At 38.5% G+C, this 21,076-nt stretch overlaps 1 pseudogene; it reads left to right on the top strand.

The window, feature by feature from the left end:
* Positions 1 to 1,608: 1,608 nt before the first annotated feature.
* Positions 1,609 to 6,473, top strand: LOC121252423 (annotated as a pseudogene).
* Positions 6,474 to 21,076: the final 14,603 nt, after the last annotated feature.

Here is a 21,076-nt window from a genome sequence, read left to right as displayed (position 1 = left end):
TTGAGTGTGAAAAAATTATAATGTTCAAATATTTGAGTGTGATCTACGTACACGACTCTCTCTCTAGAAAAATCCGCTTCTTTCTATCTAAACTTTCTAAAACTTCAGATCAAACGAAAGGGAGTGGGAGCTTTGGCTCCTCTCCCCTCTTTGTCCCTCCCATCTCCCTTCTCGTCTGTCCATTTTATTTTCTATGTAGTATTTTTTTTTTTAATTTTGTTTTTCTTTTTAGGCCGAATAAGGGAGGATCGCCGTTCGGGTCTTTCCAGCCGTCGCTCTCCTACACGCACCCCACCGGGATGTTACTCAGCCGCCGATCTTCAAGACACCAAATATGGCATTTATCGGAGTGGAGCCTAGCCCGCACGTGCAGGACAAAGCTCTGGATCTCGTCAACGTGTGCCCATCACGCGCCACAGCGGAGCCCTCTACCGCTGCCACGCTTGGTTTCTCTGGACTCCCTGACTCCGGGTCTTCCAAGATTGACCGTCTGTTTTCCTCCTCGAGTGACCAATACCCTGCACGCGGTTCATTCATTTTGTTTTTTTGTTTTTTTGTTGTTCTATTCCAGTATTTTGATGCTGTTTGTTTTTCTATTTTTTTGTTCTTTTGTTGACTCAAGTGAAGTGTTGAGCCTTTGGATTGGACGCAATCTGGGACAAAAGCTACTCGAGAGTGGAGGGCGATGTCACAGCCGGTGATATCATATGACTAGTGCTAGCGTATAGGTGCTACCTACGTAGTGGAGGTTGTAGTGTCCGTGCGTGAGCCGTGCTCGTGCCGTCATGGCGCAAGATGCCAATGTTTGCAGTGGGCATGACATCCTGGTCACACCGAGGCTTGTGGTTTTGTAGTTTAGTTGTAAGTTAGTAATTGTTAGTTGTTAGTTGTTAATGTGTTTCATTTGTTTTTTTGTTATTTTAGTGTTTAATAAAATAGAAATAAGCTATTGGATTTAGTGTCCACAACAATATTTCGTACTTTTGCTCCCTAAGAGGATAGAGGGGCCTTTAAGTTCTGTTTACAGAATGTTTTCTCTGTTAGGAAATAGTTTATGTTTAGTTTAGCTTATAATTTAAATTTTTTCATATATTGATAAGTCAGTTATAATTTCGATTCATTAATAAAATGAGATTATTTTCATAAAATATATATATATATATATATTTGAGTGTGAAATGAATTTGGGTCAAAATTCTTGGCCTAATACAGTGCGGTAAAATCATTTTTGAAAAGCCCAATTGTTAACGTGTCGTTACTGTATTGGTAGGTTGGAAAACTATATCATACGGTCTGAAGTATTTTTAATCTGAGTCGGGCTACTCTGAGCGCAGAATAGTCCGCTGAAGTGTACCGTACAATATTTTTATTTTTTTTTTCTTTTATTTTTTTAATATATTTAAATATTTTTAAAAAATATATCACTACATTTAAAATTATTTATTTCATCATTTAGTTAAAAAGGAAGGAAAAAAAAAAAAAAAAAAAAAAAAGAAAGAGAAAGACCAAGCGGTAAAACGAGCGGTACATTATGGGCGGCACTCTTTTAATTTTAACTATCAATTATGAGCAAGAAGTTGCGTGCGCAAGCATCGCTCTCGTCAACAATGAAACAAACCATTCAGATCCTCAACAACGAAAATGGATAGGCACATCCAAATCTTCCTTCACAGGCTATCCTTCGCTTCCATCACCATAGCCACCCTCACCCTTCTCCTCCTCTTTCTCCAAACCCCGCAGACCTGCGTTCCCCTCAACTCCCCTCCCAAACCCCACCTCAAATTCCCCAAGTCCACCTGCGACTCCTCCCCACGAGAGCTTCTCCCCCTCGACAAGAAGAACCGCCGCCTCTGGTCCTCCAGGGCCTGGAAGTCCCAAGTCTCTTCCTTTTCTCACTTTTTCACCTCAATCCGCCATCTGGGTCTCCTCCATAACCACTCCAAAGTCCTCTGTGTCTCCGCCGGGGCCGGCCACGAGGTCATGGCCCTCTCCGAACTCGGCGTTTCGGACGTAACGGGTGTCGAGTTGGTTGACTCTCCGCCTCTGGTGAGCCGGGCCGATCCGCATGACTTGCCGTTTTTCGATGGTGCGTTTGATTTTGTGTACACTGGGCATTTGGAGGAGGCTCTGTTCCGGCGAGGTTCATTTCAGAGATGGAGAGGTCGGTGAGGGATAATGGGGTGTGTGTGGTAGTTGTGCAAGAGTGTGGGCACGAGGAGGTGAGGGAGATTGCGGATTTGTTTAGGCATTCTTTGTTTGTTGGCGCGGCGAATGTCAGTTTGATTGGATTGAGAATGACAAGGATTGTAATGAGAACTAGTAAGTCTAATTGATTGATTCCTGGTTTGATTGGTTATTTTCTTTGATTCAGACGATGTTTTGTATTTGTGAGTGTTGTTTTTTTAAGTGTATTTTTTTTCCAATGATTCTGTCGTAGTGAGTTGATAACGATGTTACGATTAGTGAATTGATAATGAGATTAGTAAATGATGAATCTTAGGGCATTTGATTGTTGAATTAGATGAAACTATGAAATCTTGTTATGTATTGTTATGCTGTACGAAATATAATTTTTTTTTTTTTTAATTTTGATAAGTAAAAAATATTATATATCAAATGAGAAACTAAGTACACTGGATATATACAAGAAAACACATTGTCCAAAATGACCCAAAAAGCCCGTGAAAAGAATAACTCAAAATACACCAGACCGGTCCCCAACCCTTGTTTCTCGTAGAACTAAAACTCTACCCAAACACCCAACCCCAACCCTTTGATTCCCCCCGTCTTCACAATGTCCTCCCTCTAGACCTCCCTTTAGTTGAGCTATCACCCTTAGCGTCGTAGTTGATTGTCTAAGAAAGACACTGTAACTCCCTGTTTTTCTTGAAACTTTTGGTTTCAAGCGCGTGGCTTGCCTCAATCATAGTGATTAGTTCATTGAATTGGTCTTCACATCCTCTATGTGAAATTCCCACAAACTGTTGAATCTCGTTAACTTTAGGCAGAATCCAGTCCGCTATTAGTGGAAGAGACACTTGGCCTCGTTTGCATTTAAAACTCATTTCAACTCATCTCATCTCATCATTACAACTTTTTTAAATTTTCACACAAAATATAATAAACAATTCAATTTTTTCAAATCCCAAAGCTACTTTCCCAAATCTCCACACAAAATATAATAAATAATTCAATTTTTATTCTACTATTCACAAACCATCTCAACCCATCTCAACTCATCTATGAATCCAAACCACTCCTAAGGGAGCAACATTATCCGCAGACACAGTATCTAATTGCACTCCCGAGTCTAGACATTCATCTACACGAGGCACCAATGCCAAACCCTTTGGTTCTCCAGCAACTCCAATGGTATCAAGGTCCCCATTGGAGATTCTGGGGTGACAACAAGTCCCTTCACCTCTGGGGTTCCTACATCTCCTTCAGACCTTGGCACACTATTTTCCTTCAACTCTGATGAGGGAGCTTCGGGGACCAGGAGTGTAGTACCGACTATCGGTCTATCCTGTGTTACATGAGGCGAATGACATTCCATTTCTGATGTCTCTACGCCAATACCCAATGTAGACCCTGCTTCAAACAACTTGGATTTCCTTTTGACACGCCATACGCTCCTGGATCTAGAAATAGGGACAGAGCCGAATCCGATCTTCCATTTTCCTTTAACTGAGTTTAAATGATTTGGGCCTGTCTTGTTTCTTACAACCCTGTTGCCTCCAACTGAAAGCCAGTCTATTTTCGAAGACAAGAAAGCTATTGCTGCCTTCAACTCGACAAGTTGGGTTTCCATCTCCTTTAAGGAATTGTGCATCTCAACAAGTTGGTCCTGAGATGTGATTTACGGATCCCCTTCACTCTGAACTCCTAAAGCATGACCCGTCTTTAGAGCTGCTGCATAGGATCGCCTCGCCACTGAGGATGCACTAGGATCTTTGTGCACCTCCAAGTTTCCCTTCGTTGACACGCCACCGACATGTCTGCTACGCGACTCCCTAGCAGAGCCACGTCGCTCCCTCTCTTGCCGAAGGAAAAGTCACGCAACACCTCTCCCATCCTTCACCAACCACTGCCCCCTCTCTTCAGGAATGAAAATAAAATTCCTCCTACTACCACCATACCCTTCTATCGCCATATAACGTCCTCGAGCATTTGAGCAACGGTGTGCTGTGAAACTGCATCTACCTTCCCAGATAGTGGAGAAAAAATCTTGTTTTTCATCCTTTGTGCATGCTTCCATGGCCTTAGCCAGCCACTGCATTGTTGTTGAACCCAAAACCAACTTAGAAATCACCCTTCGACCCCTTTCAGTAATGGCCAACATACGCCCCACCTTCACTAGAGTAAAGGATTTAGATTCTATGACTAACACCATAGATGAACCCATGCTGACCAACTCCCCTCCTTCAACAGCCATTCATCATCACATTGAGACCATATCAGAAATCTGCTACACAGACACACGACTAGGGACCACTGCTGAAGACCAACGACTTCCCACTCAAAGCTTGATGCTGGGATACTCCCATAAGACTCACTAGAGAGCGTCAACTCGATCTGTGTTGACGGCACGACCAATGGAGCTGTCGGGAGGATCGCCGAAGTGCTCTGATAGACGACACAGTGAGATCTAGGTTGCCGGAAGGCTAACCAACGCCGAACGACCCTCGGCATAGACGTAGGGATTCGTCGGTCTATTCTGTGCTGCCGGGAACCCCTCGCCAGCCTAGGTTACGGCGAAAAGGATTTCTCTCTTACAGGTAATACTCCTTACGCACAGTTGTATCTCTCGCTGGCGGGATGACCAACTCCGGACAACCCTCCGGTGAGATCGTCGGGGCTCGGCGATGATGTCTGAGCCGACGGTGAGCAGCCACTCGCCGGCCAAGGCAGCGACGAGATAGTATCTCTCACACGGGTGTTTTCTCACAAGTGTTTTCTAATAAGAATATTTTACGAAATACAAAATTTAATGGATGAATGAAATGATTTAAGATTTGTTTTACTTGTATCCTCATTCTTGTGATTGTGCCTCATGCATCAAGCACCCAGTTTTATACTGTTGATCTGTTTCTTTGAGCATTGGAAATCAGGTGTTATCTTGATCTCCTAAGCACCATCAAAACAGAGCTCAACAGCATAAAATTGAAGTAATAATTCAGGTACTGTATTTCAAAAATGTTGAAATTCTTGTTGATGGATGTAGAGATTCTTGGTGTTCACAAGATGCCCCAGAGCTTCAATTGCAGATCTTGAAATCTGTGTTTTCATTTGATTTGCACATTGGCAATACTAGATTTTGCATATATAAGAAATGCGAGTCTTTGAATTCTGAGTATAAAGGGTTTAATGTAATGACTGATTGGGATGTGGTTCTTTGCACTGGAATGAAAGTTCGCGCTGGGATTTTGTTTGTTCTTTCTCCCGAGTCCTTTAAAATACTAACGTAGTAACTTGCTGCCTTGCTGGTCCTTCGATGGAGCAAGACCCAAGTTATGCAAAGCTCTTTCAGCCGAGATAAAAAAATATGAACCAGTTTTAGTGGTTTGGAATGATCCAAGGGTCAGTATCCATAATTTTGACACGTGGACTCCCTGAGTTTTATCCTATGGTTTTGCAAATAATAGGTTCTACGAAGAGGGCTTGAATATCAGTGGCAAGTTACATTATGAAAAAGTGGGGTTCATTACTGCGCAGTTTATTCACATACATTGGACTCTGATATTTGCAACTTTTCAAACACTCTTACGGAGCCTGCTGACTGGCCTGCTAAATTAGATATCACCAAACGCACGGATTTCGGCATGCATGTGAGATCAACATTTAGTAGCACCCAACACATAAAATGGAGGTATGCCAGCTGATCCCATCTTCTGCAGGCGACTGTAAAGGCTTTCTGATTTTCATATCATTCCTGAAGAAGAGGGACTGTGCAGGATTAATCAAGATTCCAGTTGTGAATTCCATTTGGGCAAGGCTTCTGTTCATACTTCCCGACTCGCATGATGCATGTTCCATGCTCGCCATTGCACCTAAATCATCCGATTGCGTCATTGCTTTGGTTTTCCCCAAGGAAACATACTTGGAATGGGCCTAATATTCACAATTTAACTGGGTGAAGCTTTTTAGAGCGGAGCTGTTCTTCTCCAGAGAATGATATTTTCAACACTTTCAGAATGGTGTTATGGCTTGCAAAAGCAAGTCATTCGGGCATGTTGAATTCGATACTAATTAGAGAAAATCCATAGTTTTGATACTTTTATTCTGCTTTGCAATTTTGTAGTTCCTGCAATCAGGCTTAGCCCAGCTGCACCCAGCAAAAGAAGAGAAGAAGCATATCACTCTCTTCTCTTGACAAATAGGTGCTTCCTACGGCATACTGATAGTTACTGTTCCAAGTATTTTCTGGTTATTTTCAGGAATTTTAAGTTGGTGCGTTGGGTGTACTGTTAGTCGTCGTTTGTTTTTAGAAAATATCTCATCTCATCTCATCTCACTTCATCATTACAATTTTTTCAAATCTCCATACAAAATAAAATAAATAATTCAACTTTTTTAAATCCTAAAATAAAAATAATATTAAAAAATATATTCTAACAATATTTTATTCAACTTTTTAACTTTAATCTCATCTCATCTCATCTCTGAAAATAAACGAACCCTAAACCTCCTGCTGTGATCTCTCTCGAGCTTTTTGGAGTGTTTACTTCAATAAAAAACAAATAAATAAAGAGGCTGGAATCTTTTCATGACGATCCGATGTGGTCCAGTGATTCCAAATTTCCTGACACATTGAAGCCCGCATGTGGCTTGTGCAAATCTGCTGGTATTGAAGAAAGGCCTTCAAACTCATGCACTTGGTCGGAATTTCGGAATTCAAACACATTCTGCATTGAGAGTACTTTAATGAATGTGTTTTTGAAATATGGAGCAATGTCTATTTTTGGGTTCGGAGCAATGTTGAGATTTTTGGGCAAGTCCAATTTACGAGAGTGGTCTGCTAAGCCTTTGATTCCTTTGTTTGGAGCTATATTCGTATAAATGGGGCTGTGGGCTCTTTGGAGGAAAGGGGTGGGTATTGGGAGATCATTCAGGAGCCTTGGAGGAAAAGAGACAACGGGAGATGGCTGAAAGCCTGAATCTTTGATATCAAAGATGGTTAGGTTAGGTTAGGTTAGTTAATGAGATTTAGCAATTCGTGAAAACTTCACATAAAGGATGTGAAGATCAATTACGTCATCCTCACCTTCCTCCGGCTTATCACCGGCAGTCTGCTCAGGGTTCCAAACTATAAAGAACTAATTATTGCGATTGCGACAAGCCACGCTGTAACACCCCGCTTCCCAAAAGGACATTTTAGAATTTTAAGGGAGCCAGTGTGCTACTACTAAACTTGAACTTAAAAGCTTTTTCTTTAATAACACGCCAAATGCGAAAGATTTTCATAAATAAAACAAATTTTAATAAATACTTAAAATTCAAAATAGAGTCTGCGGAAGCACTGATTAAAAAATAGGAAAGTCTCATGTGCTTATCAAAATAATTTATTTAAACCTTAAACCATAAAACTAATCATAGCATAATTTGTCTAGGCCTCTGCCTTGCCTCCTGGGGTCAAGTCATGTCTTGTAGTTTCATCCTCACAAATGTCATCACCTGGGGTGGTTTAAAAACATGAAACAAACAAAAATGAGTCGAATACTCAATAAACAACACATCATACAGTAAACATAATAAACATAAGGTTTCTTGAAAAAATGTGCATACTCTTAAATAGATACGTAAATAACATGAACATGAATATGAACTTATCTTTCGCTTATCATAGGCCGTTACTCACTGTTGACCCCCGTGAGTTAAGGCTAGCGAATCTAAATAGATTCTGATTCCGCTCATGGCCGCGAGTTGTGGAATCCATACATAAGAAATATATACTGGGTGCACTACCAACATGCACGACTTGGCAATGCAATATGTCCATAACAAAGGTACCATCTTCATATCATAACATAGGCCGTTACATATCTTATCATAATCGTACTTGCATACTTGTCATTTTATAGATTTCAAAAGGAATCGCATACATACTTATCATGTCATATCATAGATTTTAAATGAAATTGCATTTTTTCATAAATGTCGTGATACATGTTTCTTCACATAAAATCATGACTTTTCATAGATAATTTTATGCATAACCCTGACATAAAATCATGACTTTTAATAAATAATTTTATGCATAACCCTCACATAAAATTATACATGACTTTCCATAATTATTTTAATGCATAAATTATCACATAAGATCATCAATATTCATGAACCTTCATATAAAATCATGACTTTTATAAAATACTTTAATGCATAAATCTTCACATAAAATCATGATTTAGGTACATAAAAAAAAAAAAAAAAAAAAAAAAAAAAAAAAAAAAAAAGGAGGGCTTCCAATGAAGGATACATGCATAATGTTTTTATAAAAAACAAGCAGTTTACCGTACATCCGTATAAGGGTACGATCATGCTACTTACCTTGCAACGCTAATCTACTATTTTCAGCACGTAATCGGTCGCCTATAAAAATAAACACGTAATTTGCATAAATTCCTAATTAAATATGTGATTTTATTTCAAATCTAAACTACTAAAATAACCTATATTTCCTAAACCTAAAATCCTCAAAAACTCTAAAATATTGCCTCTCCAATTATTTTACCTTTCGTATAATTTTGCAATTTATCAGATGATTAACTTTAAAATACTATCAAATTTTTACTATAGGAATCCATAGACCCTTCTATCAACACTAACTGAGCAGTGGTACCCTTGTAATTTACCATAACACACTTCCTAATATCAGTGATAAACTCTTACGGAATGGCCTTACTCGAGAGGTAGTGGTAGTTGCTTACCGTGATCAACAACTAGCAGGGGCTCGTGGCTGGGCACAGTCGCAACTCTAACGAGTGGGCGGCTATGCAACTGAGAGTGAGTTATGAGAGAGAGAGAGAGAGAGAGAGATTACGGGGAGAGACGGAGAAGGAGTGGGATCGTTCAATGATGGCTCACCGTGAGGGACAAGGCGGGTCTGAGGCGATGGTGGCATTGGGGTAGCACGATCGAGCTGTGGCCGTCACGTGGCTGGCTGGCTTGTGGCTCAAGGTGGGGAAGAATACTTCCTTTGTTTCGGTGCAGTAAAACAGAGTATTTTATTGATGTGATTTTTCAACAGCTTGGCGACGGTGGCATAGGAGTATCGACGCTTTCTGCAAGGTGGTGGTCATGGCTTGTTGGGCGGCTATTTTGGTGGCTTGTTACGTAGAACAGAAGCTGTCTTAATGTGGATTGCTGCTGTGTGGATTTACATGTGATGAGATGGTGGGAGGTATCGTATGGCAAATGGACAGACTACTCATGCAGGTCTGGGCAGTGGGCTGGCAGTTTGGGACGCACGTGAAGGCTTGGCTGAGCGACGGTGGTGGAGGGCAGCGTTATGGAGGGTGTTGGCACGTTGGGTGGCTTCATTTTGGGGTTCTTGTGCTGTGTTAAAGGGGCTAAGTGTGGGCTAGCAGTGGAGATATCGTGAGGTTTGCTATGTGTGGGGAAACGACATGGACCAACTCAACAAGTGAGGTTATTTTTTGTGGTGTTGTTTGCGATGAGGGGCTTGCTTTTTGTGTTGTGTTAATTGCTAAAGGGTCTCGGGGTAGTTTTATAGGCAAGGGAAAGGGAGGTATCGTGGATCATAGGAGGTTGGATAGAGTTTGGAGTTGAGAGGCGTACGTGCATGTGCATGTGAGTGGATATATACATTAGAGACGTGCATTGTTGTGGTTTATAAGGAAATCAATTAGGAGTTTATCTAGAATATCAATAGTGTTTGGAGTCTAATGCTAAGGAGTTTGGAGTTTTAAAATAATAATAATAATAATAATAATGGAGCCCTAACTCTAAGTTTAAATAAATAATAATAATAATCTATTCGATAAATTCTTTTATGGACTTTAACTCATTTGTTGAGCCTAATAAAATTATCCGAACTTTATCCTTAAAAATTAAGGATCGGGTCGTTACACATGCATTTAAAACCAAATCAAGTTTCAAGAAAAGTAGGGAGTTATAGCGTCTTTTTTCGAGAATCAACTATGACGCTAAAGGTGGTAGGTCATCTAGAGGGAAGTCTAAAGGGAGGGCATTGTGAAGAAGGGAAAACAAGGGGTTGGGGGGAGGTTTTTGGGTAGAGTTTTAGCTCTACGGGAAGTAAGGGGTTGGGGTCGGGCTTGGTGTATTTTGGGTTGTTTTTCACGGACTTTTTGGATTATTAAAGGTTTTCTATTATTGACAAGGTGTTCTCTTTTATATATCCAATGTACTTGGTTACTCTTTTTGATATATCTATATATATAACATTTTTACTTATAAAAAAAAGGTTTGGAGAATAAAGGAAGAGTTGAGAGGAGACATATTGGAGGGCAACAACCATAATGTTGAAACTGGCTCCACTGAGAGCTTTGAAGACCTTGGAGTCGAAGGTCATGGGTGATGAGTTTGGTTGTTGAGATTTGCATTCTCGGGATATTGCAGTGATATGATGGCCAAGAATATGGTGATCTTGAAGTAGACTGGCGCAAGCCACAAGCATTTACAATGAAAAGCCATTAATGAGCAGTCTAGTATGGGCTTTTAGAGAGAGATCAAGACCAACAATATTGATTCAAAAGCGCTTTAAAAATGTAAAAGCTACTCTCTCTCTCTCTCTCTCTCTCTCTAGAGTCTCCCCTCACTCCTGAGTGACTTTCTACTCCTTTATGGATTCTCACATATCTTCCTAAACAAATCACCATCCCAGCCTTCACGCATCCCCTGATCTTACAAACAGAAGCTCTTACATGGCAAGACCTCAACTTAGAACTTGCAGTGGAAGTAGCAAAAAAAAAATCAGAGCTAGCACTGTTGGGATGTCTTGTTGCTGCTCATTCTTTGAATAAATTTGCAATTCTTGCAAGTATCAAAGCACCATGGAATTTCATAACAAATTCTCTCATAGAAGACTTGGAAGCCAACATGTTCCTATTCACTTTCCATACCCCATATGATAAACATCAAGTCATCAATCAAGCTCCATGGAATTTCCAAGGACACTTGCTCATACTCATGTCATGGCCTTCACGATCAACACTGAAAGAAATACAACTAAATCACTCGGATTTTTTTGTGCAAATTCATGGCCTCCCTTGGATCACATGACCTATGAAAATGCTACAAGTATTGGGAAAGCACTAGGCAACCTATTGGAAGTTGAAGAAGACATAGTTTGGAATATCATGCAAAACACTTATCAGAATTAAGGTGGAAATTGACATCACAAACCTCTGAAACAAGGTTTCATTTTGTTGGGATTAACTAACTATCAGCGACTAATTTGAAATATAATAGCGGAAGCAACCAAAAGAAAATTCGACAATCACACAAAGAATGCCAAAATTTACGTGATTCGACTTGACCAGCCTATATCCACTGGTGAAGTCGGTCTCAAAGAATTCACTATCAACAAAATAAAGTACAAGAGAGGCATCATAAATCACTCCTCAATCCCAAAAGCCTCAATACACTCAACGAGCTCTCAAAACCACACAAAATGAGTTCTCTCTTTTCTCTCTTTATGGCTACTCAAAGTCACAATACAATAAAAAAATAACATGTATTTATATTGTACGGTGTGAAAAACCCTAATTAGGAACATTTGCTCAAGCAGCGTGTCGAGCGAACAATCTGCTTGGCGTTCACTCGAGCTGACTGTCAAGCGAACAATCTGTCTAGAGTTCGCTCGAGCTAGGGTCAAGCCAAGTCTCTTGAATGGCGTTGCCAACAGGAATCAAGCCCCACTCAACAAATCCCCACCTTGGCTTGAATTCTCTCAAGCCTAAAACAAAATATCAATTCCACAAAATCGACTTTTACTATTCGACAACAAAGATATCAAAGATACCCACCAAATATCCAAAAAGCAAAACTCCTCCACGACTCCCAATACAGGACACATAACACATTTCTCTTGAAAAACACATTTCTACCCAAAAGTCTTCATCTCCATAGACAACTTGACCAAATCACAAGTTTTGTCCTAATTAAGAGATTCAACCTCTTCACACAAAAGCAGTGCACCACCATATAGACTGCTTGCTAGAACAACAGCTTATGAATACACACGAAGGCTACAACAAATATTCTATGCCAAAGTAAGAACACCACAAAGTCTGTATGAGCATGTACGAAGGTGATCAAACTGTCTCCTGTATCTACCATATGAAGTTGTAAACTTGCTCTCACTGTGCACCAATGCCAAAATCAAAATCAAGCTACTTTCTAATAGCATGATCTAAAGTACTACCTACACTCTATTGTGAATCTCTCCTACCAACTCCACCATCTTGCTATAACCCTGCTCTCATTTCTTATGGAAACAATAACTACAAAGATGTGGAAGGAGAAAGGTTCACCCAATAGCAAGTTGTGTTGATTGCTTCACCCAATCTTTAAACAAGCCTGGCATACCATAGCATACTACGGGCTCTTACACAAGAGTCTGATTCATTCCATTCAGCTACCACATTTATATGGAGTGGACCCAACTATATGGTTTGAAAAATGCTCTACCTTTTTGTATGTAAATCACTAGCCTTTTCAAGTGCTCCAACACATCAAACACGTCACTTACACTGCTACAAAAAAACAAGTCTAGCATTTCCTCAAAATGGTCATCAAACAACATGAGTACAAACAAGGCACCACCTTGCACAAGATGTATCCCAAAAATCAAGAAAAATAAACTGCAGTAAACCTGATTCTGCACTACTTCACAAGAATGTCAACACAAAAAATAAGATTTCCTGTCTTCTGATCGCACAAAGCAAAACTGCCTACTCACAAATGACCACGCTCACTCACTCATATGGCCTAATCACATGTGTCATAAAAGTGTAATACCTGAATCTGGAACGTCTGAAGATACAACTGCACCAATCACTATCTCACCAAGTAGAAAATAAAGACCATTTGTCTTCTCCACTATCATTACCACTAAAGAGCCCTTGTAGACTCGAATGACTCCACCTGCAGCTAAATATTGATAACCAAATGAGTCAAAAATGTCTAAAGATATAAGATTTTTCTTCAAAGATGGAATATGCCTAACGTTAGACAAAGTTCTAACGGTTCCATCATACATCTTAATCTTGACTGAACCGATCCCAACAATATCACAAGTCATATCATTCCAACCCAAAATGGAATCACAGTTGATTGATTTGTAGGTAGTCAATCAATCTTTCTTGGGACACATATGGAATGTACAAGATAAATTCACGACCTACTTACCACCAAAACAGCCGCTAGAGCTGCTGACTGTTAGGACAATATCAAAGCTGTTAGACTGTTCTTCAACGCTAACAGCATTGGATAAATTTTTACATTTCTCCTTGCTTTTCAATTTGGACACTCGTTCTTGTAATGACTAAACATATAATCGTAGTGACATTTAACATTCTTCTTCAGATCCATAATGATTTTATTAAATTCATTTAGATGATCGAAAATATGAGAACATCCCTTATCTTTAAAGTGTATAATCGTTGCTTCAAATACAAATGGTTGGTGAGCAACTTCTTCATGTACAGACTCTCAAGTTTCTTCCAAAGACCAGCGACAGTCTTTTCATCAGTGACCTCTCACAATACTCCATAGAAGAAAGATAATAAAATAATACTATATGTTTTATCTTCATCTTCTTTTGTCAGTGTAGAAGATTCATCCAACACCTTCTCATCCAAGACCTTTGCCAAGCCTTGTTGTCATAACAGAGCCTTCATCTTGATGTGTTATACACTGAAACTATTCAGACCATTGAATTTCTCCACTTCAAACTTTGTTATAGTCATCCCTCAAGATGTTTCATAGAGTCTGGCGCTCTGATACCAGTTTGTTGGCATTAACTAGCTATTAATGGCTAATTTGAAATATAATAGTGGAAGCAAACAAAAGAAAATTCGACAATCACACAAAGAACACTAAGATTTACATGGTTCATCTTAAACAAACCTACATCCACTGGCGGAGTTGGTCTAAAAAAATCCACTATCAACAAAATGGAATACAAGAGAGGTATCACAAATCACTCAATCCCAAAAGCCCCAATACACCTAATGAGCTCTCAAGATCTCACAAAAGAAGTTCTCTCTCTTTTCTCTTTGTTCTGGCCGCTGAAAGTCACAATACAATGAAAAAATAACATGTATTTATACTATACAACACGAGAAACTCTAATTACGAACATTCGCTCGAGTAGCATATTGAGCGAACAATCTGCCTAGCATTCGCTCGAGCTAACTATCAAGCGAATGTTAAGCGAACAATCTATCTAGGGTTCACTCGAGCAGACTGTCGAGTAGATTTCAAATGAACAATCTGTTTATGGTTCGCTCAAGCGGGCTGTCGAGCTAAGAGTCGAGCCATAGTTCACTCAAGCCAAGGTCGAGTTATGGTCGATCCAAATTCAAGCCACATTCAAGCCAAGTCTCTGGAATGGCGTTTTCAATAGGAATCAAGAGCGTTCAACATATATACATGGGTTTCTTTTAAGTATGAAACATTGTCGAATTTCTACTACGCGTATGGAAGATAAGGCCACCCACAAGTTTTCTACACCTTTCTAAAAACTATTCACACTCATCTTCCATTTGGCCCATGGTTACGAATAGATAGCCTCACTCTAACATCCAATCAGCGAAACTTGTCAAACCCCACTACCATATAGCAAATCCCAACACAAATGAAAACAATTACATAGACCCAAACTTCAAAAGAAGAAATTCAGAATGCAAAAGGGATAGAAAAACTGGGGAAGATCATACAAGAGGATGTAGATTATAACCCTTATGCAATGACTAGAGCGCAATTGAATTCCCTCTAAAAAATCCAGCATCGCAATCAGAACTCTTCTAGATCACAGTGAGTCCAACATATTTTCCAGCTTTCGATTTCCGTTTCAAAAATCCAACTCTGCAACAAGAACTCCACTAGTCACAACGACTCCACTGAGCTTTCCAGCCTTCCATGGTGCCAATCTACAGTTCCAAAAACTTCCCCCTGTATGAATTAATTCTTCAGCACTTAACATCTCAAATCTAATCAAAGCTAGGTTTAATACCTTCACAGTAAATCTATCCCATCAGTCAAACAAAAATCAAATTTCACATCACTAGGGGCTACTTACTCTTATCCCTCTTTGACCCATTTATCATAACAAAAGAAATCCCCTTCATCATTACAAAGCAAATATGTCCGACACTCTCAATGGAAACAAATGCAAGCTGCATTGGTCACTAGAAGACACAACAAGCAAAATATAAGGCCAAGCAAGTCTCAGCCCATCTCTCCCTATCCAAAGCTTACTTTTCAAGGCCCTTTTCTAAATAAGGCCCACCAAACTCTCTCTAATAAGAGGGCCTCCTCTAGCTTAGTAAATCCTCTGAGTTTACAAATAAAAGGCCAGCATATTTTTTTTATTGAAGCCTGAACAGCCCAACTAAAATTGCTTTAAGCCTAAATAGCCCAAAAGAGCCCTCTACAGCTCAACACACGGACTTGCCCATTACTGAGTGACACATTAAAAGACTAAGCAATCCTTCAATTCCAGAAGACACCTAACCTCAAAAGAGGAAGCAAAAAAAAATTTGACTAGTAGTCCGACCAATACTTCTCCAGATGACGACCTCAATCTCGCCACAGAAGAATCAACACTGGCAGTTATGTTACTTCAGATGCAATTTGGTGCAACAGGGAAAATCAAAAAATCCAAAGAGAAGTTTTGGCCAAACCCTAATCTCATGGCACAATTATTTGTAGCTACTGAAAAATCCAAAAAATCTGAAGAGGCAAGCTAGAAACTGCCTCCATCAGCTACATGAAGACAAGGATATGGAATTGCAGGGGACTAGCTCCACCCAAAACAATTAGAAACTTAAAGGCTAATGTTAGGAAATAAAACCCAGATATCATGTTTTGTTGGAGACCATGGCGCCTACAGAATGCATCTTATCTATTGTGAATATTATTAGTTTCCACCATTTTGTTTCTTTCTCAATCTCAGGAAGAAAAGAGGTGTTTAACTTTTATGGCGTCCAGGTGTATATGTTGAACCTGTAAATATAAATATGAATGCAATATCTGTTTTGATTTCTCTAATCCTCCTCACCAACCTCGATTATTTACATATGTATATGCCCTGGCTCATTGGCATTTTAAAGTAAGATTCTGGAAGCTATTGGATTCCACATTTCAAGCCTTCCTAGGCCAATGGTGCTATATAGGGGATATGAATGATCTCCTAAACCAGTCCGAAAAACGGGCCCAGTCACATCCTCGTCCATTGGAGGATTGAAAAATCTTATGGAAACTCATGGCCAAATTGACATCGGTTTTATAGGCCCTTCCTCTAGATGGACTAACAAAAAGCAGGGCAGTGCACTTATCAGAGAGAGATTGGACATCGGAATAGCAAACCAGAACTGGAGACTCTTATTTTCGGATGCCATGCTGCAACACCTAACTTCCTCAACCTCTAATCATCATCCATTACTCCTAAACACAACAGTGCACCAACAACGAGCTTATTCTTTCAAATTTAAATAATTATAGATTCATGAGTCTCTATGTCAAATAATTATTCATGAGTCTCTAAGCAATTCACCAGAACCTCGACTTTCATATTATGTAAAAAAAAAAATCAAGGCTACGAAAGAAGCCCTCAAACTTTGGAACACAGTTCACAATGGGAAGGTTCAAGTCAATATCAAAAGAATTGAAAATGAACTCTTTGAAATATAGAGTAGTTCACTATCTAGTCAGAACCAGGCAAGAGAAAAACAACTCCAATATAATCTCTAGGAACAACTAAAGCATGAAGTAACAGTGTGGTGCCGAAAATCTAGAATCTCATAGTTAACAACATCGGATCTCAACCGCAAGTTTTATCATCTCTCAACCACTATCCAAAGGCAAAGCAACGCGATTGACTCCATCAAACTAGGCTGAGGTAATTGGACATCGAACCAATTTATTATTGAATCCTCTTTAATTAGTTATTTTTGGGCCATATACACTTCCTCAACGCCAACAATACTAGAATCATTAGAAAATCTTTCTGAAAATAAGTCACAGACCTGGATAATGCTAACCTGAACACAACGCCAAATGAGGAAGAAATCTTCACGGCTCTAAAACAAATTCTAAATAAAAAAGCTCCCACACCAGATGAAATGTTTGCTCTTTTTTATAGACACTATTGGATTATCATCAAAAGAGAAGTGATCGTTGCAGTACACAATTTCTTCCAAAATGGTAAACTCTTGAAATAGATGAACTATATAAATATTGCTCTCATTCCAAAGATCCCTAATCCAAGTGCACCCTAACACTACCGGCCAATCAATCTGACCAATTTCATCTATAAAATCATCACCAAAATCTAACCGTTTTAAAACCACTCTGCCCTGGACATAACATCAAGGAAAATACAATGATTGCACATGAGTTGTTTCACGACCTTAAGGAAAAATTGGAGAGAAAGGGTCTTATGGCAATAAAGCTAGATATGGAAAAAAGAAATTAATTATATAAAGTGGGATTTCTTGTTTATGGTGATGAAATTTTTGAGCTATAACAATGGTTAGACTAATATGATAAAAAGAATGTTTCACAACAACATCTTTCTCAATCCTTATAAATGGATCACTTAAAGGTTTTTTCAAAGCACAACGACAAGGTGACCTCACACTTCCTCTTTATATTGTGCACAGATGTGCTATCCAGACTAATAGCTAGATTAGAAGTTCAATGAAAGTTTGAAGGAATTCGGCTAAGCACAAAAAATCCTTCAATTACTCATCTTTTATTTGCAGATGATCTAATCATATTTGGAAAAGCCAGTGAAAGAAATGCAAAAGCTATTGTCAAAAGCTTGGAGAAACACCAGGAGTGGTCAGAACAAAAAATTAACTATAACAGGTCCTCAATTTTATCACAAGGAACACCAACCCCGCCGCTAAAACAAACTATCTCTTAGATAATGCCAAACAAGTTATACTTATCTAGAATGAAGTATTTATGACTTCGAACTTCCTTCAGTAGAACAAAAAAAGACAACTACAAAAATTTACAAGAGAAGATTGACGAAAAGCTAGAGGGTCGAAAATCAAAACTGCTTTCACAGCTTTCACAAGCAAGACAAACCGTGCTAATCAAATCAGTGGAAATCGCAATTCCTTCATATCGAATGTCAACTTATTTGCTGTCCAAATCAATTTGCAAGATGCTGGATACCATTTTTTAAAATTTATGGTGGGGTTTCTCAAAAGAACCAAAGCAAAATCTGACTTTGAAGTCTTGAAAATTCATTAGCCAATCGAAAAATTCAAGAGGACTCAATTTGAGACTAATGGAAAATATGAATTTAGCTTTATTAGCAAAAACAAGATGGGAAATGAGCTAAGCAAATCCAAGTCTATGGCATTCACTCCTCAAAGAAAAATATCTCAACACAACAAGTTTTTGGGATGCAACACCAAAATCAAAAGATACATGGCTATGGAAGGGAATTCTCAAAACTAGAGAGCTACTCACAAAAGGTAAGTGTTACCAAATCTTCACTGGTTTATCAGTCAATAAATGGTCAGAGCCCTGGATTCCAACACTAGAAAATCTCAAGCCGAAGGCCGTCCCCAAATGAATGAGTTTCAATCCCTGTTGAAGGTTGCTGATCTAATCATACAAAACTCGTTCATGGGATACCCAAAAAATGCTCACTCTTTTTTAACAAGATAGCATTGCAGAAATAAAAAAATTCCTCTTCCTCAAAATAACTGAAGATAGGATTCGCTGATTTGGGCTCCAAACTACGATGGGAAGTTTGCAGTTAAAACCGCTTATGACATAACAGCTAATAATACCAATACACCATTGCAAAACTTTCCAAGACCATCACTGAAAAAGCTTTGGCGATTGAAAATTCATGATTGCCACAAGTTACTAGTATGGAAAATCATATGGGATGTACTCCCCACCAGAGTTAGATTGAGCAACTTCATTCAAAACCTCATATCATAAAGTTGCCCGTTGTGTAATGAAGGAGAAGAAACTTTGATCCATCTCTTCAATGAATGTCCAGTCATTAGGATACTCTAGAATCAAAGCAGATGGCCTTTGGACCTGGCTTTACTGCCGATTAATTCAATGTTAGATTGGATTCAAATGATAATTAACCTTGAGCAAATACTGGGACTAAATGCATCGGAAAAACATCCCTTCCAAATTTTTGTAGTAATGATGCTAAATTTTATTTTGAGATAGAGGAATGACATTGTCCATAATTACTCAGTCCTATCCTTGAGGAAGGCAAAAGACCATGTGGAAAATTCTTACCAAGCATGGAAAGAAAAATCAAAAGTTCATTCAAGATTATGCTGGCAACCCCTACCCTAAACCATTGGAGCTTCTCCTTTGAAAAAGTGAGGAACACTTTTTCAACATTATCAATAGTATGTCGTGATCACGAAGGTAAGACCCTGAAAATATGGATATAAAAAATCCTTTATACAAATCCAGTCAATATCGAAGCCTTAGCAGCCCTTCTAGCAACTAAGATGGGCAAAACATCTTCAAAAGAGTCCAGCTATTCTGGAGGGTAATGCTCAACTTGTTATAACAGTTTGATGACATCTGTCTAAACTTGAAATCTCGAAAAGTTTGGAGTGTAAACAAAATTCATTAATTATAAAATTGATATGTGGACTCTATGGTGCAATGGGTAGTAACTAACCTAGCGTTTGGTTACATACCGTAGATAACCTTCTTAGATGTATTTTGTATTTTGATAGTGGTAAGAATCCTCCATGGATGTTATGTATCTCTGTTATATTATTTCAATTTATAATATGCATGCTTGATTAGAGAGAGAGAGAGAAAGAGAGAGAGAGAGAGAGAGAGAGAAGACCGTCAATATTGAATTTGGTTTCAGCTGGTACTTGCAGCATGGTGTGATATATACAAAACTTGTTGATAATCAAAACACAAAGCATTATTATTTTTTTATGCAAGTGTGGCAGATTTTCGCAATGTTGGTGTATTGGATTGCTATAATAAGCAGATCTGCAAATATAATTTTTTATATTTTTTTTATAAGTATTTTTTTCCATATTATTGATACGTACGAAGATATTTGTGTTTTGAAATTCTTTTTACAATCGATACGGTCAAATCCACAATAATCGATGTGTTACTCACCAACTCATGAGCAGATCAATAGCTCTCAAAGAGACCGTTAAGTTTTCTAACGGCCTATCAAACTGACTGCAAGATGTAGAAAATTTCTAGACTCAAGTTTATGCCCAATATTGGTGATCAATAATTAATGATGGTATCTAGAAATTACAACCATCCCGATGCTATTTCACGGTTTAGACTCTTGTTATCAAAATGTGGGATATATATATATATATATATATATTTATATATTTACATTTATATATATTTATATAAGGTAATGATAAGGTTATTAATCTTTTACTATCTATTTACTACTTATAATATATTTAAAAAAAATTTTATCATTTTCTTTTAAGTATTTTTTTAACATCCTTAATCATTAAGAAAAAAATTAAAAAATTAAAAAAATTAATATAAAAAGAATAGTAAATAGATAGTAGAAGGATAATAATCATATCATTATATACATATATATATATATATATATATATACACACACACGGAAAATGATTTATACAAACACACATATGAGCTGTCCTCTCTTTGACGCTGTAGTTGTTTGATGTACCTAAGGGTTTGGTACCACTGCCTATGTACAAGATTAAAGTGTCACCCAAGCCTAGCTGAACCTCAAAACAACAACACCTTGATCCAGCAAATTGCAATTGAAATTGAAAATGACCTGATTTCCTTATCTTCTGTTATAGATGCCAGACGTATAAATAATTTTTGTGGTTTA

The sequence above is a fragment of the Juglans microcarpa x Juglans regia genome, chromosome 2S, assembly GCF_004785595.1.
Source record: "Juglans microcarpa x Juglans regia isolate MS1-56 chromosome 2S, Jm3101_v1.0, whole genome shotgun sequence".
Taxonomy (NCBI): domain Eukaryota; kingdom Viridiplantae; phylum Streptophyta; class Magnoliopsida; order Fagales; family Juglandaceae; genus Juglans; species Juglans microcarpa x Juglans regia.
This window is presented reverse-complemented; position numbering and strand designations above follow the sequence as displayed.